This window comes from Mesoplodon bidens, assembly GCF_964165515.1.
Source record: "Mesoplodon bidens genome assembly, chromosome: 4".
Taxonomy (NCBI): domain Eukaryota; kingdom Metazoa; phylum Chordata; class Mammalia; order Artiodactyla; family Ziphiidae; genus Mesoplodon; species Mesoplodon bidens.
The window spans coordinates 16,901,819-16,928,327 of NC_138160.1; the positions used below are offsets into that span (position 1 = coordinate 16,901,819).

The following is a 26,509-nucleotide window of genomic DNA, read 5'->3' on the forward strand; positions in this document are numbered from 1 at the left end:
AAAAAATCTTACAATTCATATAGAAACACAAAAGACCCTAAATAGCCAAAGCAATCTTGAGAAAGAAAACTGGAGTTGGAGGAATCAGGCTCCTCGACTTGAAATTATACCACAAAGCTACAGTAATCAAAACAGTATGGTACAGGCACAAAAAATGAAATATAGATCAATGCTACAGGATAGAAAGCCCAGAGATAAACCCATGCACATATGGTCATGTAATTGATGACAAAGGAGGCAAGATCATACAATGGAGAAAAGATAGCCTCTTCAATAAATGGTGCTGGGAAAACTGGACAGCTACAAATAAAAGAATGAAATTAGAACACCACTTAACACCATACACAAACATAAGATATAAATGGATTAAAGACCTAACTGTAAGACCAGACACTACAAAACTCTAACAGGAAAACATAGGAAAAACACTCTCTGACCTTAACCACAGCAAGATCGTTTTTAACCCACCTTCTAGAGTAAGGGAAGTAAAAGCAAAAATAAACAAATGGGACTTAATTAAACTTAGAAGCTTTTGCACAGCAAAGGAAACCATAAACAAGACAAAAAGACAACCCTCAGAATGGGAGAGAATATTTGCAAATGAAACAACACACAAAGGATTAATCTCCAAAATATACACACAGCACATGGAGCTCAATATCAAAAAAAAAAAAAATCAAATTACAAAATGAGTGGAAGACCTAAACATTACAGCAAAGAAGACATACAGATGGTCAAGAGGCACATGAAAAGATGCTCAAAGTCACTAAAATTAGAGAAATGCAAATCAGAACTAAAATGAGCTATCACTTCACACTGGTCAGAATGGTCATAATCAAAAAAGCTAGAAAAAATAAATGTTGGGAAGGGTGTGGTGAAAAGGGAACCCTTCTGCACTGCTGGTGGAAATGTAAATTGATACAACCACTATGGAGAACAGTATGGAGGTTCCTTAAAAAACTAAAAATAGAGCCACCATATGACACAGCAATCCCACTACTGGGCATATACCCTGAGAAAACCATAATTCAAAAAGAGACATGTACCACAATGTTCAATGCAGCTCTACTTACAATAGCCAGGACATGGAAGCAACCTAAGTGTCCATCAACAGATGAATGGATAAAGAAGATGTGGCACATATATACAATGGGATACTCTTCCGCCATAAAAAGAAATGAATTGAGTTATTTGTAGTGAGGTGGACGGACCTAGAGTCTGTCATACAGAGTGAAGTAAGTCAGAAAGAGAAAAACAAATATAGTATGTTAACACACATATATGGAATGCAAATAAAAAATGGTACTAAGGACATAGTTGCAGGGAGGGAATAAAGGTGTAGACATAGAGAATGGACTTGAGGACACAGGGTGGGACGAGGAAGCTGGGGCAAATAAGAGTAGCATTGACATAAATACACTATTGAATAGAAAATAGTTGGCTGGTGGGAAACAGCAGCATGGAACAGGGAGATCGGCTCTGTGTTTTGCAATGACCTAGAAGTGTGGGATAGGGAGGGGGGTAGGGAGGCTCACGAGGGAAAGGATATGGAGACATATGTATACATAGGGCTGATTCACTTTGGTGTACAACAGAAAGTAACACAGTATTGTGAAGCAATTATATTCCAATAAGTATCTATTAAAAATAAATATATAAAAAATAAAGGGCATATGTGCTACTAATTTACTAGGAAGTATAATTCCAAGGAGGAGTAAGGGTCAATGATGCAATTTTGAATAGTCCACAGTGTTACTCAGTCACAATGAAACTGAATAAAATGCACCCTGGGACTCTCAACTGGAGAAAAGAGATGGGAGGAAATTTTCCTTTGGCTCCCATTTTCCATCCTTGCAAGTTTCAACCCGCATGGCATTAAGATCTCAGGTTGTGTGTGCATGCACAGTAAGCAGGTTCTCACAGTGATGTCAAAAGTCACTCTGGAACAAGAAGCACATGACAAAGGAGGGCAGTGAAGGATGTCAGTTGGTGACTTGAGAACTGTTCCCCACCCAGCTGAACAAAAGGGATGGGTGAGGAAGGGCAGGTCAGAAATAGTGCAAGAGAAGTCACATACAAGTGACTTTTAAGTTGTGGAGTTCTATACTGTAGAAACAATAACTGAGTTTGACCTCTAGGAAGCTGAATATCATCAAAGTGTACCACTTTTTTTAAAACATCTTTATTGGAGTATACTTGCTTTACAATGGTGTGTTAGTTTCTGCTTTATAACAAAGTGAATCAGCTATACATATACATATATCCCAATATCCCTTCCCTCTTGTCTCTCCCTCCCACCCTCCCTATCCCACCCCTCTAGGTGGTCACAAAGCACCAAGCTGATCTTCCTGTGCTATGCGGCTGCTTCCCACTATTTTACATTTGGTAGTGTACAAATGTCCGTGACACTATCTCACTTCTTCCCAGCTTACTCTTCCCCCTCCCCATGACCTCAAGTCCACTCTACATCTGCGTCTTTATTCCTGTCCTGCCACTAGGTTCTTCAGAACCTTTTTTTTTTTTTTGGATTCCATATATATGTGTTATCATATGGTATTTCTTTTTCTCATTCTGAATTACTTCACTCTGTATAACAGAGTCTAGGTCCATCCACCTCACTACAAGTAACTCAATTTCATTTTTTTATGGCTAATATTCCATTGTATATATGTGCCACATCTTCTTTATTCATTCATCTGTCTATGGATGTTTATGTTGCTTCCATGTCCTGGCTATTGTAAATAGTGCTACAATGAACATTGTGGTACATGACTGTTTTTGAGTTATGGTTTTCTCAGCGTATATGCCCAGTAGTGGGATTGCTGTGTCATATGATAGTTCTATTTTTAGTTTTTAAGGAACCTCCATATTGTTCTCCATAGTGGTTGTATCAATTTACATTTCCACCAGCAGTGCAGAATGTTTCCCTTTTCTCCACACCCTCTCCAGCATTTATTGTTTGTAGTTTTTTTTTTTTTTTTTTGCAGTACATGGGCCTCTCACTGTTGTGGCCTCTCCCATTGTGGAGCACAGGCTCCAGACGTGCAGGCTCAGCGGCCATGGCTCACAGGCCTAGCTACTCCGTGGCATGTGGGATCTTCCTGGACCGGGGCACGAACCCATGTCCCCTGCATTGGCTGGCGGACTCTCAACCACTGCACTACCAGGGAAGCCCTAGATTTTTTGATGTCGGTCATTGTGACCAGTGTGAGGTGACTCCTCACTGCAGTTTTGATTTGCATTTCTCTAATGATTAGTGATGTTGAGCATCCTTTCATGCGTTTGTTGGCAATCTGTATATCTTCTTTGGAGAAATGTATATTTAGGTCTTCTGTCCATTTTTAGATTATGTTGTTTTTTGTTTGTCTGTTTTGTTTTTTATGAAATACTATGTCTTTTTTCATTAAGTTTTTTTGTTACTACTATAAGATGTCTGGTTTTTTTTTTTTGATATTGAGCTGCATGAGTTGCTTGTATATCTTGGAAATTAATCCTTTGTCAGTTGCTTCATTTGCGAATATATGTTCCCATTCTGAGGGTTCTCTTTTTCTCTTGTTTATGGTTTCCGTTGCTGTGCAAAAGCTATTAAGTTTCATTAGGTCCCATTTGTTTATTTTTGTTTTTATTTCCATTTCTCTAGGAGTTGAGTCAAAAAGGATCTTGCTGAGATTTATGTCATAGAGTGTTCTGCCTATGCTTTCCTCTAAGAGTTTTACAGTGTCTGGCATTACATTTAGGTCTTTAATCTATTCTAAGTTTATTTTTTTGTGTGGTGTTAGGGAGTGTTCTAATTTCATTCTTTTACATGTAGCTGTCCAGTTTTCCCAGTGCCACTTATTGAAGAGGCTGTCTTTTCTCCATTGTATATTCTTGCCTCCTTGATCAAAGATAAGTTGACCACATGTGCATTGGTTTATCTCTGGGCTTTCTATCCTGTTCCATTGATCTATATTTCTGTTTTTGTTCCAGTAGCATACTGTCTTAATTACTGTAGCTTTGTGATATAGTCTAAAGTCAGGGAGCCTGATTCCTCCAGCTCTGTTTATCTTTCTCAAGATTGCTTTGGCTATTCGGGGTCTTCTGTGTTTCCATACAAATTGTGATTTTTTTTGTTCTAATTCTGTAAAAAATGTCATTAGTAGTTTGATAGGGATTGCATTGAATCTGTTGATTGCTTTGGATAGTAGAGTCATTTTCACAATGTTGATTCTTCCAATCCAAAAACATGGTATATCTCTTCAACTATTTGTATCATCTTTAGTTTCTTTCAACAGTGTCTTATAGTTTTCTGTGTACAGGTCTTTTGTCTCTTTAGGTAGATTTATTCCTAGGTATTTTATTCTTTTTGTTGCAATGGTAAATGGGATGGTTTCTTTAATTTCTCTTTCAGATTTTTCATCACTAGTGTATAGAAATGCAAGAGATTTCTGTACATTAATTTTGTATCCTGCTACGTTACCAAATTCATTGATTAACTCTAGTAGTTTTCTGGTAGCATCTTTAGGATTTTCTGTGTATAGTATCATGTCATCTTCAAACAGTGACAGTTTTACTTCTTTTCTGATTTGGATTCCTTTTGTTTCTTATTTGTCTTTGATTGCTGTTGCTAAAACTTCAAAAACTATGTTGAATAATAATGGTGAGACTAGGCAACCTTGTCTTGTTCCTAATCTTAGTGGAAATGGTTTCAGTTTTTCACCATTGAGAACGATGTTGGGTGTGTGTTTGTCATATATGGCCTTTATCATGTTGAGGTAAGTTCCCTCTCTGCCTACTTCCTGGAGAGTTTTTATCATAAATCGTTGAATTTTGTCCAAAGCTTTTTCTGCATCTATTGAGATTATCATATGGCTTTTATCTTTCAATTTGTTAATATGGTGTATCACATTGATTGATTACCATACATTGAAGAATCCTCGCATTTCTGAGATAAGCCTCATTTTTTCATGGTGTATGACCCTTTTAACCTGCTGTTGGATTCTGTTTGCTAGTATTTTGTTGAGGATTTTTGCATCTATATTCATCAGTGATGTTGGCCTGTAGTTTTCTTTTTTTGGGGTATCTTTGTCTGATTTTGTCATCAGGGTGATGTTGGCCTCATAGAATGAGTTTGGGAGTTTTCCTCCCTCTGCTATATTTTGGAAGAGTTTGAGAAAGATAGGTGTTGGCTCTTCTCTAAATGTTTGATAGAATTTGCCTGTGGAGCCATCTGGTCCTGGGGTTTTGTTTGTTGGAAGAATTTTAACCACAGTTTCAATTTCAGTGTTTGTGATTGGGCTGTTTTTATTTTCTATTTCTTCCTGGTTCAGTCTTGGAAGTTTGTGTTTTTCTAAGAATTTGTCTGTTTCTTCTAGGTTGTCCATTTTATTGGCATAGAGTTTCTTGTAGTAATCTCTCATGATGCTTTGTATTTCTGTAGTGTCTGTTGTTACTTCTACTTTTTCATTTCTAATTCTGTTGATTTGAGCCTTCTCCCTTTTTTTCTTGATGAGTCTGGCTAATGGTTTATCAATTTTGTTTATCTCCTCAAAGCACCATCTTTTAGTTTTATTGATCTTTGCTGTCATGTCCTTCATTTCTTTCTCATTTATTTCTGATCTGCTCTTTATGATTTATTTCCTTCTACTAACTTTGGGGTTTCTTTGTTCTTCTTTCTCTAATTGCTTTAGGTAATAAGCTTAAGTTTTTTATTTGAGATTTTTCTTGTTTCTAGAGGTAAGATTGTATTGATATATACTTGCCTTTTAGAACTGCTCTTGCTACATCTCATAGGTTTTGGGCCATCATGTTTTCATTGCCATTTTTTTCTAGGTATTTTTAATTTCCTTTTTATTTCTTCAGTGATCTCTTGGTTATTTAGTAGCATAATGTATAGCCTCCATGTGTTTGTATTTTTACAGGTTTGGTTTCCTGTAATTGAAATCTAGTCTCATAGAGTTGTGGTCGGAAAAGATACTTGATATGATTTCATGTTTCTTAAATTTACCAAGGCTTGGTATGTGACCCAAGATATGATCTATCCTGGAGAATGTCCCATGAGCACTTCAGAAGAAAGTGTATTCTGTTGTTTTCGGATGGAATTTCCTATAAATATCAATTAATTCCATCTTGTTTAATGTGTCATTTAAAGCTTCTGTTTCCATATTTATTTTCATTTTGGATGATCTGTCCATTGGTGAAAGTAGGGTGTTAATTTCCCTACTATTATTGTGTTACTGTCTATTTCCCCTTTTATAGCTTTTAGCATTTGCTTTATGTATTGAGGTGCTCCTATGTTGGGTGCATATATATTTACAATTGTTATATCTTCCTCTTTGATTGATCCCTTGATCATTATGTAGTGTCCTTCTTTGCGTCTTGTAATAGTCTTTATTTTGAAGTCTATTTTTTTTCTGATATGAGAATTGCTACTCCAGTTTTCTTCTTATTTCCTTTTGCATGGAATATATTTTTCCATCCCCTCACCTTTAGTCTGTACATGCCCCTAGGTCTGAAGTGTGTCTCTTGTACACAGCATAAATATGGGTCTTGTTTTTGTATCCATTCAACCAGTCTATGTCTTTTGGTTGGAGCATTTAATCCATTTACATTTAAGGTAATTATCAATATGTATGTTTTTATTACCATATTCTTCATTGTTTTGTTTTTGTTTTTGTAGGTCTTTTCCTTCTCTTGTGTTTCCTGCCTAGAGAAGTTCCTTTAGCATTTATTGTAATGCTGGTTTGGCTGTGCTGAATTCTCTTAACTTTTGCTTGTCTGTTAAGGTTTTAATTTCTCTGTTGAATCTGAATTAGATCCTTACTGGATAGAGTAATCTTGGTTGTAGGCTTTCCCCTTTCATCACTTTAAATGTGTCCTCCACTCTTTGGAACATTTATATAAATGTATCATTAAAGAACTCTCTTAGAGTGATATTCAAAATATTTGTAGATAAAAGTGGAGAATAATGGCTGCATTGAAGGTTTTGGTTAAAAAAGTATGGCTTCTACAAACATGAAAAAGTGATCTACTTTAAAAAATGAGAAGTAAAATGAGAACAAAAGAAGAACCTTAGCAGGAAAGCCTGGAAAATGTCAAAAAAAAATGTTTAAGCGTAAGGTATATTCTTAAACAGCGTTATTTTAAAAAGTTAGAATAGTCCAGCCAATTTACATGCAAATTTTTATTTTGTAAGTGAATAATGTTAAGCAAAAGAGTTAAATATCTCTATACTCAGAGGGCTAAAGGACAAAATTAGATCTTACAACTGGTGGAACAGGATGTGTTTAAATTTAATCAGTACAAAATCACAGGCAGAAGAGAATGCCTAGAAAAGGAGCAGTGTCTCATCAGCAGCAGCACCCTTGATGCATTTGTTCCTAAACTAAAATAATCTATTTATCCTGTTTTTAAAGCAAAACATTATATGATTAAATATCAGAAGTAATCTGTTCTCTAAAAAATCCTGATATACCATGATTTATAAATTACCATTAAATTTTCATTTTTTTTTTTTTTTTATTTTTGAGAAGATTGAGACAGACCTCATTTGGTCCTTTAGTATCTAACTATTGTATATAGTTCAAACTAAGAAGAGAATGTATCCAGCTCTGTCAGAACCATGAGAAAAATCTGCCTCCAATGTGTTTATAATGAGGGTAGGGTCGGAACCTTCTTTATTGTTCACTGTAGGTCAAACACAATCATCGGTTGGAATTTGAATATTATTTGATGTAAGGTTTCCCTAATTAAATGTAAATTCCTATGCAGGTATATGATTATCACTTTTACTATTTTATTCCCTTTAAATACTAAGATTCCTTGCTGTAAAACCTTTCTAAGTATAGGCTCTCATAGCTCATCACCAATTTAGTCAAGAATTGGTGTTGGACCCAGGGCTGAGGCAGGCCCTCGCCTCTCTCCTGCCTCAGTGGATCATGCCCAGGGTGGTGACAGGGTTGCAGGGTGGTAGAGTTTCCAGGCCAGTTTCAATGCAGGGATCACAACAAACACAGCAGCTGCAGAAGCACTAAGACTTTACCTCTCCCATCAGCTTAGCAGCCTCCAAGGGGACTGACTGCCTACTTACACAGAAACTAATTAAGACTGAAGCCCTTTGGGGGTTTTGAAGAGGAAGAGGAATTACAGCACAGGATTTAAATTTTGGGAAAATTAAATAACCTGGTAAAAGAGTGGATACAAGAAATCAGTGAAAGCAAGTATCTTCCACAATCTGTAATTGAAAATGTTGGAGGAAAAATTTTTATATTTGGAACTTATAAATTAGGAATACATAAAAAAGGTACCGATCTTGATGTGTTGTGTGTTACTCCAAGACATGGTGATCGAAGTGACTTTTTCACCTCATTCTATGATGAATTGAAATTACAGGAAGAAATCAATTTAAGAGCTGTTAGAGAGGCATTTGTACCAGTTATCAAACAGTGTTCTGGGATAGAGATTTCTATTTTGTTTGCAAGATTAGGACTTGCAGACTATTCCAGAAGACCTGGACTTTAGAGATGATAATCTGCTTAAGAATGTACATATAAGATGCAGGGTACCCAATGAAATTTTACATCGAGTATCAAACATTGACAGCTTCAGGTTAATCCTGCAAACTATCAAACTGTGGGCCAAACGCCACAACATCTATTCCAATATATTAGTTTTCTTCCGTGGTGTATCATGGGCTATGCTAGTAGCAGTAACTTGCCAGTTTTATCCAAATGCAATAGCATCCACACTTATACGTAAATTTTTCTTTGTATTTTCTAAATGGTATGTGTTTAGATTATGTTAAAATTAAATTGATTGAAAAAAAGAAGTCAAATGACTTAACTTGTCAGCCTTCTATCCCATAACCCACATACATTCCATCTAGAATGTAGAGTGTAGAATGATTAATGATTTAGGTGATGTATTAATACAAAGAGCAGTAACATATTGACATTAGAAGAAGAAACATGTCATTGAGAGAAAGCACTAATGAGGCTGTTGGCTGAGTCCATGGGAGACAGAGAAGGAAGGAAGAAAAGATAGAAAATAGTGTAGCTGAGAAGAATAAGAAGTAACAGGAGTCAAGAGAGCAACTAAGGTAAGTGGGACAGAAACACTTGGACTCTCTCCTCTGAGCATTATTGTCATATATTAAAATAAACATTTTTGAACAAATGCATTTCACTTGACAATTATCATGTGTTTCCAATCATTTTTGTTCTGTTTCCTCTCTCTCCTTCAAAGTGTTAACAGTGTTAGATTTCTTAATCATTCACTGTTGTAAAACACACTTCTTCTCACATTATACATTAGAAGCTTCTCAACTACTTTCCTTCAGTCCTATTTTCTTTTTTTTATTATTAATTAATTAATTTATTTTATTTTATTTTTTTTTTGGCTGTGTTGGGTCTTCGTTTCTGTGCGAGGGCTTTCTCTAATTTTGGCAAGCGGGGTCCACTCTTCATCGTGGTGCACGGGCCTATCACTATCGCGGCCTCTCTTGCTGTGAAGCACAGGCTCCAGACACGCAGGCAGGCTCAGTAGTTGTGGTTCACAGGCCCAGTTGCTCCGTGGCATGTGGGACCTTCCCAGACCAGGGCTCGAACCCGTGTCCCCTGCATTGGCAGGCAGATTCTCAACCACTGCGCTACCAGGGAAGCCCCCCTTCAGTCCTATTTTCTTTCTCAAGAGTGATATCGTGGGCATAGAAATAGCGTAACTTTTTGCCCAGTTTGGTGCAGTTTCATATGTCAGTGCCCTCCAAGGCCCCTGACTGAGGAGGACTAAGAACTTCTTTGCATCATCCAGGTTAATATGTGTGGCTTTCCACACAATCCACACTGCCTTGTCTCTCCAGTTGAATGACCATGCACACAGCCCAGGAACATTGGGAGGAAGATGAGCACCTGTCAGGGATGGTCACCCACCCCATGCTGTGGTTTCAAGGAGAAAATATTCCATTCCTATTGTAATGTAGATCAGAGCAGGTTCCAGCTAGAAGTATTAATGCTTGATATGCCTGAAAACGGGATACGGTCTTTTTCTGTGGAGAGGGCTGGGATTTAAGAGAAGAGAAGGTAGTTGCACAAAAGAAAAGATAAAATACATCAGTGAAGATTGCTGGAACCCCTATGATTTTTGATACTGTTAGACACTGGCTAATGAGGACTATGGGAAAGAGCCCCACTACAGGCATCACAGGGACCTACTGTATAGCACAGGGAACTATATTCAATATCTTGTAATAACCTACAGTGGAAAAGACTATGAAAAAAGAAATCTGTGTGTGTTTACTTGAATCACTTAGCTGTACACCTGAAACATTGTCAATAAACTATACTTCAATTAACAAAAAAAGGAAAAAACATTTAGACAGGTGTGTGCAGGAGGGTCTGAATGGGTTTTCATCCACTGATGCCTTTAGGGAGAAAGTACAAGACGGAGGAAACCAGAGTGGATGTACACGATGACTATAAACAGCTCGGGAACTCTCAGAAAAATTCTTCCTGATTAGGCTGACATGAAAACTTCCTGTTTTTAATGGTAAAGTGATTCCATGATCATTACACACCATTGCTGCAAAAGGGATCTTGGGTGAAATACATTTCTTAGGTTTTTACACCCCATATATTACCATAGCCTGATAAGTTATATCAGATATTTGCAATATGATGTCTAAGTGAAATTTAACTCACTTCCACTGGTTATAGAGGAATTGGATTGATTAGAAATTTTTACAAATGACCAGGATGATTTTGAATCTATTACAATATTTTGAATCTATTCCCGTTAACATAATATTTTAGCCAATATAATCAAGTCCTAAACAATTGACTTAAATATATCTAGTGTTCATTCAAAACCTCAAATACTTGGATAATAGTGTGCTGCAAAGAAAAATAAATATTTGTAAAACAGTGTTCTTCTCCTTTCTAAAATGTATCAAATTCTTACCAGTATTACCCAATTTTCATTCATTGAAAGAATTATCCACATCTTAATTTTAAGTAATGCTTCATCTATTTATGAGAAAACTTACTAATTGAATAACATGTATTCCTACACTCTCCTTGAGCTATATTTTGATTCAAACTGTGTGCATCAATTTTTATCATAAAATTATTATAACCTGCACTCCTTTTTTTAAACTTATTAAATTAGTATGTCAAAGTAGACTGATCCATTGTTAAAGTATATGAAAAACTGTATATGTTTTGTGTTATCTTCTTGAATAGAAATAACTACATCAGAACAGTGACCTCTTATTCTGATATTGGATTATACAAATAAATTCCATCAAAACAAAGAGCAAATTATCCCTTCCCTTTACAGTAAGGCATCTACTGGGAAGAGTTTTATCAAGCTGCCTAATTATGTGCTCATCCCTGAATTCGTCACAGAGGTGGGGGATGGGGTAATGGCATTGACACCTTGAAGAAATGTTTACGAGAAGAATGTCCTATTAAATGAAGATCTCCAATAAATAGATGGTGACATTATGTCTGCAGGGATATGAGAGGTAAAGTGTTGGGCAGCCAAACAATGGCGGTTGTGTTTAGTCAAGTGACTTAATTTTTTCGTCTCCAAGCCAATAATCTATCTACACACAGTTCACCAAGAATGTAGACTGTCAACCACCACTATTAATGACTGAAATAGTGGATTACCTTAAATAATAAATACTACATTACAAATTAGAAAAAGAAACATTTCACAGAGACAAAACACTGCTGCCTCAGATAAGCACAGAAAATGCATATTCATCTTGAGACTATTCTCTTTAATAATAGGGAAGAATTCAAATAGAATGCAGAGGTGGAACCAGATAGAAATGGCAGGGAAGAGCTGTACTCAGAGCATGACTGGAATAGAATTAATTGTTCCAGAGAAACTAAGATTAAGAACTCCACGACTACATGAATCTAAATGAGTATATAGTTAACATATTTTATGATAGAATAACAGCTCAATTTTAACGGTAGATAGGATAATTTAAATAGGACAGTAAAAGAATTACATTTCCTCAGTCATTTAAAGTGCTTTCTGAATCACCAGGCAGCACAGCACTTTGTATTTCCTAGAGGACAGCGCATATATGTGATAGAGGATCTTTCAGTCACGAATCAATTGGCAAAGTTAATATTCTGGCTTCAGAAAGAGAATCCGGAGATAGTCTATCAAATTGGATGAGTAGATGGGGCCACCCATTCAGTAATTCATTTGCACCACCCAATTCAGTGACTTTTTCTCTCTAGTAGATAGTGGGAATGTATAGCTGAGGCCAAAATACCTTCTTTATTTAAACTTTATTTTTAATTGAAGTATAGTTGATTCACAATGTTGTGTTAATTTGTGTTGTACAGCAAAGTGATTCAGTTATATGTATACATTCTTTTAAAAATTATTTTCCATTATGGTTTATCTCAGAGTATTAAATATTGTTCCCTATCCTATACAGTAGGACCTTGTTGTTTATTCACTCCATATGTAATAGTTTGCATCTGCTAACCCCAAACTCCCACTCCATCCCTCCCCCTACCTCCCCACCCCTACCCTTCAGCAACCACAAGTCTGTGCTCTATCTCTGTGAGTCTGTTTCTGTTCTGGAGATAGGTCATTTGTGTCATACTTTATTCCACATATAAGTGATATCATATAGTATTTGTTTTCCTCTTTCTGACTTACTTCACTTAGTATGATAATCTCTAGTTGCATCCATGTTGCTGCAGATGGCATTATTTCATTCTTTTTCATGTCCAAGTAGAAATACCTTCTTTTTAACATCAAAAATATACTGTGCATAAAGTGGATTATGCACATTAAATTATACATTTCTATGCCTCTTAGTTTTAAGACTAGTCTTCTTTTGCTCTATTTGACCTTACATCTCGTAGTCACAGCATTACCATAACTAGCAAATGGTCCTTCTTTATTTCTATAATCACTGAGGCTATGCCATATGTTTTCTAAAGGATGAACATAAAAAGAGTAAAACTAATCATTTAAATTAGTTTCAGGGATACTGTTCTTGGCACAGAATAGACTTTATGAATCTTTTGCAGCTATTTCAACTTACAATATACCAGCTTCTGTAGATTTAACTCTCAACCTATCCTATATTTTCTTGACCTTGAACACTTATTAACATTTTATGATTCTAGAATAGTACTTACTCCAAAATGATGATACTCTTTTATGATATATTACAATAATAGATTGCATAATTATTTTATAGGATAATATGTTCAAATCCTCTGAATTTTAAAAACGCCTTTGAGCAAAATGTGAAGAGGTCTAACAAGGTAAAAGAAATGACCTAGTTGCATTTGCTTAATCTCTGACTTGTCTCTACAAAAGGAAAACCTGACTCAGCAAACTCCATTACTAAGATCAAAGCCTCTCCTCCCCAGACTACAAATGCCTACCCTTTACCTTCAGGCTGATAAGAGGAAGTAGTGTCTCTGTTTCTACAAATACAGAAATATTCATTATCTCTATTCTAATAATTAACACACAGATATAACACAAATATTACATTTCTTTCATTTAAAATATAAAATTCCTTTCAGAGTAGGCACCAAAGCCTCATAACTATACTTCGCCATTTTATATTATATACCGCTTCTATCATTGAATTTCAGTAATCTCTTTGAAATGAGCAAAAATCTTAGAAGTCAGATAAGATTCCTTTTAGCTTCATGGTTAGACTTCAAGAGAGTGAAATGAAGTAGGTTCTAAGCCCTCTCTGGAGAAAATGGAGAAATACAGCTCTTAATCATGTTTGTGGCAAGCAGAAATGCAAAGCCTCTAAAATAATCAGGAGACTTACATCTAAATGAGCATAGAGATGAAATAGATAGAGGTGCATAAATATTCCAGGGACTTTTTACTATTATATTCATTAAAGTCCCAGCTTAATGTATGCTTTATTGCCCAGAAATTCATTTCATTTGCATTTTAACTGGGTTTTAGTCCAGTTAATCCTTTTTCTTTCCTTGCTAAGAAACTATTCAGCAACTACAGCAAAATACTGAAAGAAGAGAAATAAATTGAAATAGTCTACTTATACTAAAACTTAAATTTGTTATAGTTCACTAAAGAAAAATGATGTCTATATGAAGTTCACTAGATAACATTATGTTAACACCAAAACGTGTCTGTGTATTACAAAGTAAACTCTATTAGATAACAAAAACAACAACAAAAAATATTCATTTATGCTAAAGATTTAATATCAAGCAACATTCAGTAAAACTCAACATTTTATTTTCACAGAAGTAAAAATTATAAAGTAATCACCCATTTAGAAACAAGCAATTAATTTTCACAAGAAACTCCAATATGTAATACCATACATCATTCAATCAGTTGTGTAAAAGAAGAACAGCTTAAGTTGTATTTTGAAAGTGCAAGCATTAAGTTGAGAAGTATGTTAGCTTAACAGAGAAAGCTTTTTTTTTTTTTTTTTTTTGTAATGAAAAAAAGTAACATCATATCCTAAATCCTAATGACTGTAAGGTCCACATGGAAACGATAGAGTTGGGACTTTATGGTGGCACCGTGGTTAGGATCTGCAGGCCAGTGCAGGGGAAACGATTTTGAGCCCTGGTCCGGGAAGATCCCACATGCCGTGATGCAGCTAAGCCTGTGAGCCACAACTACTGAGCCTGCGCTCTAGAGTCTGTGAGCCAAAACTACTGAACCCTCATTCCACAACTACTGAAGCCTGCGTGCCTAGAGCCAGTGCTCTGCAACAAGAGAAGCCACTGCAGTTAGAAGCCTGCGCACCACATGAAGAGTAGTTCCTGCTCGCTGCAACTAGAGGAAGCCTGTGCACAGCAACAAAGACCCAGGGCAGCCAAAAATAAATAAATAAATTAATTAAAAACAAAAAGGGCTTCCCTGGTGGTGCAGTGATTGAGAGTCTGCCTGCAAATGCAGGGGACACGGGTTCGAGCCCTGGTCTAGGAGGATCCCACATGCCGCGGAGCGACTGGGCCCGTGAGTCACACCTACTGAGCCTGCGCGTCTGGAGCCTGTGCTCTGCAACAAGAGAGACCACGACAGTGAGAGGCCCGTGCACCACGATGAAGAGTGACCCCCGCTCGCCACAACTAGAGAAAGCTCTCGCACAGAAATGAAGACCCAACACAGCCAAATAAATAAATAAATAAATTTATATAAAAACAAACAAACAATAGGATTTTGTCTATGTGACAATATATTACAAACACAAACTGCTTATAACCCCTTAGTAAAATGGTCCCTTCAGGCAAACAGACATCCTAGCAAATCTCAAAGAAAAAGATAAATGAAACTAAGGAAAGCCAAAAAAATGGGGACAAATGAAGTCTTCAGATGAAAGGAAACTTTCTTCATGATTCATTTTGAAATATTTAACATCCATATGTATAAGATAAAATATAGTATTTTGAACATAATCATCCCATATCTATTGAGAACCATCTCTAAATATTCTTTTAATAAAATTTTATTTTAAAGTTTGTGCTCTCTCTCAGGAAAACCTGAACACTTATTTTTACCTCACTAACATTTGAGAGTTCAAGTGCCCTTATTGCTCTAGTTTACTCACCTTACCTTAAGCCATGTTTCAAGTCTGAGATGACTTATGATGTTCGTTGACAGTGGATGGTCTGTTTGGAAGATTCCAGCTGTAAACTATTATTTTTTTAAAAGTGTTTTGAGTTGTCGATTATTTGAAGTATTTATCAATAAAGGTAGGTTGACTGAAAACCCTACATTTGTTTCTGGTCTATCATTGTCTTAAGAAAATTGAGCAAAATGATTTGGAATAACTAGCAGAAATTAAACAGAAAGCCATGTTTTTTACCCATCTTCACTGCCACTGATTAATGCTAGACACAAATACAGGGAATTTAAAACAAAGCCCATCCACTAAGAGTTAAATGATCTTTATGATACAATTAATTTCTAGCACATTCCTGCTCAAAAAGAGAGACACAGTCCTTATTCTAGTTCTAGCTCTATTTCTACTGAGAAGCTGATTAAACGTCCATGTACCGAAATGAAAGTATCCCCAGTTTAATGGATGAAAGCATAATCTTCTGTAGATTAATAATAAAATTTATGTTTTAAAAATCCATTTCCCTTTGCTGCTGTTTTTATGATACAGGAGTGAGTTCCATGTAAAAGCTGCATAATTGTCTTAGTCAGTAAAGGTATATTATCAAGATAAGTATTATAAAATTCTGATTGAAAACACAATGTACTCTAGTGATCAACTCAAGTTGATTACATTTTTCGATATTTTATCGATAGTCAGTCCTCCATATACACGGGTCTCACATCTGTGATTCAACCAACTGTGAATAAAAAATTTTTGGAAAAAAAATCCAGGAAGTTACAAAAAGAAAAATTTGAATTTGCTGCACACTGATGACAACTATTTATATAGTATTTACATTGTATTAGGTATTCTAAGTAATCTAGAGATGATTTAAAGTGTACTAGGGGATGCGTATAGGTTATATGCAAACACTATGCCATTTTATGTAAGAAACTTGAGCATCTATGGATTTTGGTATTTGTGGTGACGGTACAGGGAGGGGTCCTGAAAAAATTACCCTGTGGATACCAAGGGACAACTGTATTTATCCGTCTGTCTTCTATGCATCTATCTATTTATAGGGTTAACAATTTATGAGATTTGCATACATATTTTATTATCAAATTTTGCTTGACTTTAATCCTATTGTCTCAAAAGTTTCTACAAAATAAAAATATGTTTGCTAATATTATTCTCATATATCTTTTTAATATAAGAAATTGATGTACATTTTGTAAGCTAAGCATACTTCTTATGATATCAGAGACAGAGAGAGAGACAGAGAATAAAGCTACACAGAATAAGTCAGGAATAAAAAAGAAAATACAAGCAATTCATGCCAGCATTTGACAACCTAGATATAATAGACACATATTTATAAAAGTTAATCTTCAAAAGCGTTTGAAAGAAGAAATGGAAAACATGAATATGGTACGCTTATTACAAAGAAATTGCATTAGGAATCAAAATAATCAAATGCACACACATAGACACAGCTTACATAATCTCACTACTAAGTTTTATCAACTATTTAAGGTGCAAGTAACTCCAATATTTTATAAATCATTCTAGATAGATGCAAAAGAGAAATCATGAAATGATTTTATAAAACTAGCATAAACCTTTATGTCAGAGACTGAAAAGACAGGTAAAAATAACGAAAGTACAGTATAATAACACTCAAGAGAAAATGTGAAAATAAACTCTTAAAATATTAGCAAACCAAATCCAACAAAGTAATCTAAGTATATTACATTATGAACCAGTTTGATTAAACATCCATAATATTTGGTTTAACAACAAAAATGTACTGATATAATTGATATAACTTGTGAAAAACGTGTAAATTATGTTTCAGGTTTTTTTTTTACCTTTGGGAAAGGTATTTACATATTTGCTCATTGATATTTCTGGTAAATATTCTGATTCTTAAAACACTTATGCTTAAATAAGCTGGTATAAAGAAATATCATAGAAATGAAATATATTAAGTTAAATATTTGATGGTTTCAAACTATTTGTATAGGGAAGTATGGACATTAAATCCTAGTTTTTAGAATTTCATAATATTTAATAATCATTGTTTCACTTCTGTTTCAGTGAACATAACACATGCAAGGTAAAATGAACCTCTAAAATTGTAAAATCCTTCTGTAAAGTCTGAGATCTGTGTGAGAAGTTTATGTTTCTTTATATTCTAAAATCTGCTATTAGAAAAAAAATCATCCTATAATCATTACCAAATACAAATTCAAAACTGTATTTGTATTTTGAAGTCAAAATACAATTCAAATAATATTTTTAAATTGATATTACTAAAATTAATAATTAATATTAACATATCTGAAAGAAGTTTCTATAATTCAAGCATAAATCTCACTTTTTCAAGGAAAAGACCTTATCCAAATTTAAAATGAATAAAGATATTTCCCAAGTCCATAGCAAAGCATGATCTTTATTGCTATTTAGATTGCATTGGAGGGAGATAATTAAGTTTACTAATACTAATCTTCTGCTCCTGGTTTTAAGCAGATTTGAAAAACCAGAATGGAATACTACTCAGTCATCTAAAAGAATGAAACTTTGTCAGTTGTGATGTGACAACACAGATTAACCTATAGGATAGTATGTTAAGTAAAAAAAGCCAAACAGTGAAAGACAAATACTTTATAATTTCACTTACATGTGGGATCTAAAATACAAGACAAAGGAGCAAACATAACAAAATAGAAATAGACTCACAGATACAGAGAACTTGTGGTTATCAGAGGGGAGGATGGTGAGGGATTGATGAAATAGGTGAAGTGGATTAAGAGGTACAAATTTCCATTAAAAAATAAATAAATCATGGAGACGTAGTCTCCAGCATAGGGAAGATAGTCAATAATATTGTAATAACTTTGTATGGTTACAAATGGTAATGGTTTATTGTGGTAACCATTTTGTAACATATTGAATATATAAATGTTGGGACACTATGTTGAACACCACTAACAAATAAAATATTGTAAGTCAGTTATACTTTAATAAAAGCAAACTTGACTAGGAACTATGTATATATATCTTTATGGAGTCCATAGTTAATGTCTGAAACTGAGAATTCCAGAATTGCTTTTAACAGGCTTTGTTTTGATAGCAGGAGTGAGGAGAGAAATATACTGCAGAGAGAAATGACACTTGCCTCAGACAGGTTCTAAATCTTGTTCATCACTGCTTCTTCATTATATGCCTAATTCTGTCCATCTCTGGACAATCCACTGGTGAGAAATACAGTGTCGAAATATGGGTTCTGTAGAAATGAAACAAAAGATGCCTTGACATCTAGATAGTATTTAGTATAATATGTATAATCTGATGATTTTCTTATTTAAATAAATTAATTTCTCTAAACTTAGTAACTAAGAATTCAATGTATATATCAACCAGGGAATAACCCAGACCCTAGTATGATTGACTCAAAATGTTTTATAATAAAAAATATACAGTAGAAATGTGAAAGCAAAAATAATGATAATTTAGACAGAATTTATATGATATGACCAACAAGACCTCTTGTAGAAAGCTGTCTCATATTCTTGCCCAGGTGTGTTGCAGATATTTCTAGTCTTCAATTCTCTGTGCACCTGGGTGGCTTATATTACTCAGCCCTCTTGTAGTTAATGGGGCACTTGCCCAGTACTCACCAACAGGGTGCAAGCAAAAGTGACCTGTCTCATTTTTATGAAGAGGTATTTGAGAAGAGGTGTAAGCTCTCTGTGTTCTCTCTTAGGGCTTAGTGGGGTCGCAGAGTCTGTATTTTGATTGGAGAAACAACACAGTGGAAGCAGCTGAATTCCTGAGGCACTGCATGGAAGACTGCTATCCAAAAATTTAGGAAACTCAAACTGTATTTGATATGAGCAAGAAATACACCTATGCTGAATTCAGTCACTGATATTTGTTTTTGCAGTAGAACCTGGTCAATCCTGACTAATCAACTGGGTCATTTCCAGAAGATTTATTTGAGCCCTACAGTTTGTTGTGAACATTAATGGGCCCCCGATTTGTTGAGCTTTAATATATGGAGTGAAGTATTAGTGCTGTTACCAAAAGTATATTCTGCAAAGCACAGCTATCACAAAGGCCACTCTTTATAAGGACAATGTTTATGATGGAACATGTAGAACAAATTATGGTCATGACACGTAGTTGTTTTCAGGTCTGTGGCCATTTTGGTACTTACTGAGCGATGGTATATTCCACAACATTGAAAAGAATATCCTTCTCTATTCTTATATTTACTAGCATGGTTTCTGGTCATTAATCATAAAAGGTTTCTATGATAGTAGCAGGCTACTATGATGATTTTAATGATCCATAGTACCCAAATGACATGGAATGTTCAATAGATAAACTATCTAAAGGATCTGTCTGTTACAGCTTTTGCATCTATCAATCTCCTCTCCGTGTTATTTGCTCAGCTCTTGAAATCTTCTCATCCATTACTTGAAGCACACCTGCCTTCATAGGCAGAAGCACTTCTAGACCTAGTACCCCTTGTTTAGTCTCTTAAGCACAGGCTTCCTGAATTTTATCCATTAGTGTAAAAACACACAAATCTGACTTGACAGTAACAAGTATGCTTCTGGCAAGGCTAGTTTCTCTCTGAAAATTCAGTAAGTTTGATATAGAATTTTAAAGGTGACTAAATGGTGGAACTATTTGGTGGTGAGAACATTTCCAAATTTCCTGTGTAATATACAGACAGCTTCTACGGAAGCAGAACTGTCACTGGACAAATGTGCTTCTTTTACAGGAAAGCCAAGCAGAACTTGGACCAGAACATTACAGTGAAGGTTTTATATTTTTGAAGAGTGAGTGCACACACAAGAAAGAGAGAGAGAAAGATGTTCAGAAAAATATTTCTCATCATCTTCTTACCCTCAGCTAAAAGAAAAACAAAAATAATGACAAAAAAGATGATCAGGATGAGCCCTGTAACTTGAATTCTGTGGCCCCTTAACTAGAGTTTTGAGGTGAAGCATCAGTTTCATCTAAACTATTGAATGTTCCTTGCACAACTTGTGTGAAAATATTGTCCCTGTTTCAAAACAGAAATGTGCCTGTTTGGAATAAATTTCATGTTTGATCATTTTTCCCATAGGAAGGGGAACAAGAAGAAGGTGGCAGTGTCATAATTCTGTGGCCTTGCTGGACCGCAGTAACGTGGCTCAGTGGAGATGGGAAGGCTATTGAAACAGCCCAGATATGGGGCTAATAGCACTAATTAATATTTAAACAAGTCTTAATCCTAGGAGCCTAAAGATCACAAGACAACCAATCATTTCGGGACAGGGCAGAGAGGTAATCTAAATTCAGGACCTCTTGGAATCATGCATGTGGTGGAATGTGGTTCTTCTGTTTTGGCTAAACCATCTAACTCTAGCTAGGAGAATGGGGGATATAATCTAGTTTAGAGTGATTAGCCTGGCAAGGGTGGTCAGGGTTCCAAGAATAATTAATTTAATGCGATAGATTCAATTTCCACAAAAATTGAATAAGTTAGGAAATCAAACAACATTTTGACAAGAAAAAAGAGATCGAGTGTCAATATAACAAGGTCAGATATATTCATAGATCTTGGTAATCATAAATTTAAATCCAGACATTCCACAATTGTAGGCAAAATTTTAAAAATAATCCTCAGGATTGATTCAAGATTAGTGCTGGGTTGGCGAGTCTTGAGTGTGTGGGGAAGAGATCTTAATACTTGAAACAACCAATCAACCAATCAGTCCAAGGCTTTTCAAACTCTAGGTCATAGAAACTGATGGGTGAAATGGAGGTTCTATTTAGGTAAAGCAAATCCCCAAACGTGCAGCAGTGTGAAAATTTCTAACTAAAAGATACTAGAGAAGCTGCTTTTTTCAATAGCAAAATAAAATTAAGGTACATTTTCTCAACTTCAAAACTATGCTAGGAAACTAATGAGGCATACCCATAAAGCTAGGTTTATTTCAAGACTCAATTTTACTTGTATTCATTATTTGATTATTACCTATATTTTTAATTTATATCCTGCCTTATTCTAAAATAGATTTTAAATTGACTTGCAAAGACATCATATAAAATAAAATGGGAGATCCTAAGTTTAGGTGCAGGAAGAGATGAGCAAACAAGAATTAGGACAGTTTGAGCTAAAAAGGTGTTTTATAGATGATAGATATATATAGAGATAGATAGACCGATCCAGGCACTTCTGTAGATGAATATCTTATATCTTAGCTCTAGGCTTTCTAGCAAACATCTCAGGAATTTTATAATTCATACACTTCACCATATTCATAGGGTAAAAGTAAAATTATTTGCCCTATAGCACTATAGTTAAACTAAGGCTCAAAATGAATTTCTCACAAGAGTCTTCAAGTAGATATGAATAATGTAAGAAACAATATGCTCAACAGACATGATAAGAAATGTGTTGCTGGTTTTTAAATATAAAGTATCTTTATTCTGTAGAGGACTAACATTAAGCATGAAAGTGATACTATTCAAACAGAATTGGTATGACCCAAGCAAGCAGAGTGTATGTTAATACTGTCCTGCTTTCCATTTTCTCTGAAGGATATGACATTTCTCCTTGGGGATAATTAATGGGGAAAAGATGATATATTTTTCTATCACACTTTGTTGAGCTCCCAATAATAAGTTTTCTATGACTGGAACACCTTACCTTTACTGCCAGTTAAAATTTAGGTAACTTGAAGTATTTACTGTCATGTAAAATTTGATGCCAAACCTACCTGATGTTGTCTTATATTCTTGAATAATAAAAAGTATTTGGGGGCTCATACAAGTTTGGGGGGTTTGAAGGTTTTACATGCTTCAAGCCTTATTTATACAAAGATATTTTTAAAAATCTCATTTTTCTAAGTTAAGAAAATTGTGATCATGTGAACACATTGCTAGAATCTCACACAGGACACTGGAGATCTGTCCCCAATTATACTAAAGCTCCTCTTGACATTTTTATCTTCAGAAACACTTTCTGCTGCCTTTGTTTTGATGAAGTTGGGGGGAATCAGAGGAGAAGGAAATGGTTGAAAAAGTCATTTAGTTATTTTAATATTGGTGTCAAAAGTTCCAGACATTAGATAAAAACTAAAAAAAGAAAAAAAAGAAAGAAAAACCTGAATAAACTATGGGCTTTAGTGAATGATAATATTTCAAAACTAAATTATTAATGGTTAGAAAATTACCATACTAAGGTAAGGTGTTAATAACAGAGGAAACTGTTTTTAGGAAAAGGTAAAAATAAAAATATAGGCTCAATTTTTCTGTAAATCAACAACTGTTCTAAAAATATAGCCTATTAATAAAAATATTAAACTTGTACTAGATAATAAAAAGATAAATAAAATTTAAATTTAAAATGCCAAAGTATTTGAATAAATATTTCCCTAAAGATGTACAAAAGGCTATTAAGCATGTGAAAAGGTACCCAACATTACTTAGGGTGATGCAGAATAAAATCACAATGATATACCTGAACTTCACATTCACCAGAATGCTTATAACAAATGAGATAATGTTATAGTGACTTTTACCTGTCTATTTGACTGTGTAAGGGATGCCCAGATATTCCACTGAGCATTATTTCTGTGAAGGTGTTTCTGGGTGAGATTTACATTTGAATCAATGGACTTATTCAAGTAGGTCACACTACCAAATGTGAGTGTTCATAATCCAATCCGCTGATGTCATGCATGAATCAAAAGGCAGAGGAAGTTGAAATTTGCCTCTTTTCTCCTGCCTCACTGTTGAGCTGGGACATCACATCTCATCTTCTCCCACCTTTGAACATGGATTTACATCATGAGCTCCTCTAAAGTTGTTCATGGTCTTAGGAATTGGACTAAATTATACTACAAGCTTTCCTGGACCTCTAGCTTGCATGGGATTTTTCAGCACTCATAATTATGGGAACAATTTCCTCTTAATAAATTTCCTTTTATATTCCTTGGTTCTGTTTCTCTAGAGAGCCCTAATACAGAGAGTAACACGTGTCAACATGGATGTAGGAAAATTAGAATTCACATCCACTGCAGGTGGAAAAGTATTATAAATTAATACAGCTACTTTGGAAAACTGTTTGGCAGTTTAAAAAATAGAGTTGCCATATAATCTAGCAAGTCTAATCTTAAACTTCTAACCAAGAGGCAAGAGAACATACATCTACACAAAAACATGTATATAAATGTTCACAGCAGCATTATTCCTAATAGCTAAAAATTGGAAATAACTCAAATGTCCATTTACTGATAAATTGATAAATATAGTGATATATGTCTATACAGTGGAATACTATTTGACAATAGAAAGAATGCAGTATTGATACCTGCTACAGTAAGTTATGTTACAGGAAAGAAGCTAGTCATAAAATATGATATTGTATGATTCTCTCTTTATATGAAACATACAAAATAAGAAAATCTAACAGGAAAGAAATTAGTGGTTGCCTATGACTGATGAAGATGAAAGAGTGTGTTAGGGAAGTACTGCTAAATTATGGTGATGATTCCATCATTCTGTAAACATACTTAAAATCATTCAACTGTATACCTCAGTAGGTGAACTTTATCCTATGTAAAGTTTATATCAGTGAAGATGTCACAAAAAGCTAATTGTAAATGTTTCCTTTTAGGTGGAAATCTGGCTGGAACTAGTGAAGACCATAGGATCAATACATGCTGAGCAAATTGTCCCTTTCTCTATTTCCCCAAGAATTCATGAGGCCAAAGCTTTTGCAGAAATTGTGTCTGACTCTTCTGATGGTGTGTGTTGCCCTGAATCCTCTCTTAACATATCCCTTAGCTCTAATCAGGAGTATCAATGGTTTGGGGATTCACTGGTGATCCAGTGGTTAGGACTCCATGCTTTCACTGCTGAGAGCCCAAGTTCAATCCCTGGTTGGAGAACTAATATCCTGAAAGCCTCCTGGCCAAATATATATATATATATATATATATATATATATATATATATATATATATATATATATATATATATATATATATATATATCTGCAAGACTTATTTCAGAGACATAAACGTTCCCTAGAATTCATCAGAAAGTTACTTTTTTCCCCCTTCTTAGAAAGAGAGAGAAACAAACAAACTAAGGCAAACAAACCCCAACAATGACTGTTAAGTATATGTTCAAGTAAATAGTTAAACTACACCCTGCTATCCATCTTCTTTAACATTATTGCAAAAGATGGAACATTATAAACTTGTTAAATTCCCTTGAGAATCTTCTATTCAAAAATTTTGTGTGATGTAGTTACTGGAGAATAGTTGACCTGTCTGGAAGAAGGGAGTGAATCCCTCACTGTGTGTCCTTACCATTAAGTGTATCTGCTCAAACACTATGCATAAAAGCATCCACTGCTTCCCTATAGAAAAAGAAAAAAAAAGTACTTATAAGAAAAGCACTCTGTTGCACTTCCCACAGCAAATTTGGATAGATTCAAGGGTATATAATATAAAGAGCCAGTTTTAAGAAAACACTACAAGGGCTTCCCTGGTGGCGCAGTGGTTGAGAGTCCGCCTGCCGATGCAGGGGACACGGGTTCGTGCCCCGGTCTGGGAAGATCCCACAGGCCGCGGAGTGGCTAGACCCGTGACCCATGGCCACTGAGCCTGTGAGTCCAGAGCCTGTGCTCCGCAAAGGGAGAGGCCACAACAGTGAGAGACCCACATACCACAAAAAAAAAAAGAAAAAAAAAGAAAACACTACAAAACTGATTGTGCACGCAACTATATATTTAAAATGAGAAAAGAAATCAAAATGTACTAAAAGTTTAAAGGGCTCACAAATTAAAAAGTTAGGGAAAATAGTGTATTTTTATTAATTAACAGCCTGATATGCTTCTATATCACTTTTACTATAGTAATTTTGGCTGCATATTCTGATCACCCTCTAATATGAAAATGTTTTATGATATTTTCTTTAAGAGAAAGAGAAAATATTTCCGTCTTTTCTTTAGTATACTAGATACATTTTTTATTATTATATTACTGATCATTTAGAAAAGTAGCTTTGGGCTTCATAGTAAATTTTTATGGTGTCATACAACTTTTTAGAATTGCTGTTAAACTTGGGGAAATTCCTATCAAACTATTTTTGGTATATGAGCTGTAAGATTTCAAGGTATTTCAAATTTTTTTCTTCAGTGACTAATCTTCAGTATTCACTCATGAACTACTTTGTCTTTAATATTTTATGGAAAATACATTTTATTACTTTATGTTACCACTACTGGTATTGGTCTTATATGTCAAATGAACAGTTCATTTAAATTTTTGATATATTTTCTTATAATTAATTCCTTCATATGAATGGGCTCACAAAACCCAAACCTTATTTGTTAATTATTTTTGGAATTTGTCTCTTATTCTTAGTGAATTATTATATTTAATATTATCAAATTTCTATAATAATTTACTTCATAATATCAAAATGTTTTCTATTAATTACACTAAGTATATTTATCATTACTGCACATTTCATTTATTTCCAATCTGAATTTTTCCTCAGTTCTTCAATAAACAAATATTAATCCAACAAAAAAGGCCTCCTTTCATAAGTGTCCAAACTAGGCATCTGTTATTTCTTCTGTTTTATAATAACATTCCGAAATGTCTTTTAGAATTGCAATTGAATGACATATTTAAGCCATAACAACTTTTAAAATAAACTTTAGCAATTTATTTGTGTTTGGGTTTCACTTCTCAGATTTTGAAAATATGTTTTAGAATGCTTAAAATGGTTTTATTCTCATATTGCAAAGCCTGAACAGCTTTATAGTGGGCAGATAATCTTATTACACTTAAAAAAATACATATGGGCAGCTAGATTAACTTGAAATAAGAATACAGAAAAAAATTGCAAGGTAACAAGAGC

The 26,509-nt window shown here is 34.6% G+C and overlaps 1 pseudogene across 1 annotated transcript; it reads left to right on the plus strand.

Moving 5' to 3' along the window:
- The first annotated feature begins 7,916 nt into the window (after positions 1-7,916).
- Positions 7,917-8,782, plus strand: LOC308616301 (poly(A) polymerase alpha-like; annotated as a pseudogene). Its single transcript has one exon. The product of its transcript is annotated as a poly(A) polymerase alpha-like (transcript).
- Positions 8,783-26,509: the final 17,727 nt, after the last annotated feature.